This window comes from Pteropus vampyrus, unplaced genomic scaffold (genome assembly GCF_000151845.1).
Source record: "Pteropus vampyrus isolate Shadow unplaced genomic scaffold, Pvam_2.0 Scaffold23, whole genome shotgun sequence".
Classification (NCBI taxonomy): Eukaryota; Metazoa; Chordata; class Mammalia; order Chiroptera; family Pteropodidae; genus Pteropus; species Pteropus vampyrus.
Window position 1 is genome coordinate 3,754 of NW_011888804.1, and position 2,015 is coordinate 5,768.

Consider the following 2,015-nt stretch of genomic DNA (forward strand, 5'->3'; position numbering starts at 1 on the left):
GTTTGTATGTATGTTTATACGTGTGTATATGCATTCTAGGTATTAAAAGATGCACACTAAAATAGTAATAACAATTAGGTGATAGAATTATGAGTGATTTATTTTCTCAGTTGTCCACCATGAGCGTCCATTACTTCTTCAATACATAAGTCAAAAATGAAACTATAATTAAAGAAAATAAAAAATGTAACTGAGGTTGAAATTCTATTTCTAGAACGAATAGTTCTTTATTACTCAAACATTACAGGTCTCAGAGCAAACATATTTTCTCTTCGAATTAAAAAAATTTTTTCTCTTTTCTCTCTACACTGTTTAATAACTGAAAAAAGTCAGCCCCACCTTCTCGATGCCAATCTCCTTGATGGCCGCGGTTACGATCTCGTTGAGAACTTCCGTGTGTTTGTGGAGCTCCATGGCAAACATATTATCCAAGGTGAACGTTTCGGTCATTTCAAAAAACACACCTGTTTTTTCCATAAGCTCTTTCCAATGCCTGAAAGGACGTCGACATTAAAATCTTTACATTGGCAGAATTTAGCGATGGGTTTAATTATCCCCGCCAAGGTCACAGGACGACCCGGTTATAAACACTTTTCGTGATTTCGGAATTCTAAAAAATGAGGACACTGTTGGAATTCTACCTGCGGTTTCCCAAAAGCCTTCTGGCTGCCAGAGTTAAACCCAGGAAACCACATCCGGCAAGATGCTCTCTTAGGCGGCTAGTCTTCACGACCACCTAAGAAAATACGCGGCTTGAATTTTTTTGGAAACTGCTTCCGCCATCTTCTCTGGACCAACGATCTCGACCTCAGTGGTATCGCTCAGCCTGTTTGGGACCCTAGTGTGACTCGCCGGCCCCCGCGCAGTCAGTACGTATTTAGCAAGCGCTCACTCTGTGCCAGTCAGCGGGCCAGCTGCGGGGGACAGACGGTGACTAAAAGGCAAGGCCCCTGCCTTCGAGACTCTACCACCCGCTCGAAGAGACAGTCCACAATCAAATGCAGTTTGCTGTGCGTGTGTGCGCACACAGACACACAGACACACACACATATGGTGGTCAGGAAGAACCCACTGGTTTTTTTTCTCTCTCTCGTCCCCGGCCAAGTAGGGGCATCAGAGACCTGGTTGGGAGTTGGAGGTCCACAGGTGACACTGCTTAAAATAACACTAAGTCGTCGGGGGGAAGTGATTCCCTCTCCGTCCCCTTCCACTGCCCTTGATCCCATCGAAGGAAAAGGCTCCGATGGCGCTTCTGTGTCTCTAACGCTGTTCTGCTGGCTCGGTGACGGGCAATAGTCCTAGGAGCTCATTTTTATTTCTATAATTACTTTCTTTTTATGGCAAGAACCTTTGGCTCTCCATTTACGGAGGTGATGTGAATTCCGTTTTAAAAGGAGGAGAAGGAGAATAAGTAAGCCGATAGGGAGAAAATAGAGTAATGACCGTACAAGTGATACTGGGTCTGACGAAAACAGTGAGAAATAAGTGTGGGAAACACTGGGTTATGGAATCATAAAACAGGGAGTTAGCTAGAAAATGCTTCCTTCTGTCTGGTTTTACAGGTGAGGACACTGAAGAACGCCTGGGCAAACATGAGTGCCCCGGCGACTCGAGCAGAATAGTGACAAAGAGCCCATGTCACCAGGGCCTGAAGGCTGCCTAAGGCTTTGTTGAAAGGGAGATTGACAGGTGTAGAGAGATGTCAAAGATCTATTACTAGCACCTACGAGAGCCGCACTGATGTAATCAGAAGACTTGGAAGGGAATGAGATGGGAATGACTTTCTCACTAGGCGGAACGAAGTCATTTGATAGCAGGACGTGACTCTCTGCCCACACCGGGACGGAGGACGGAGGACAGAGGACGGAGGAACTGGGAAACATATCAGGCAGAATGCGACCCACAAACTTCCTAGCAATTCCTGTCTGTGTGGAGCCACATCCAGACGCCGACGGACAAATGAAAGGCAACTCTCTGCCACGCCACCCCCAGACAGGCTGCCCCACTAAAAAACC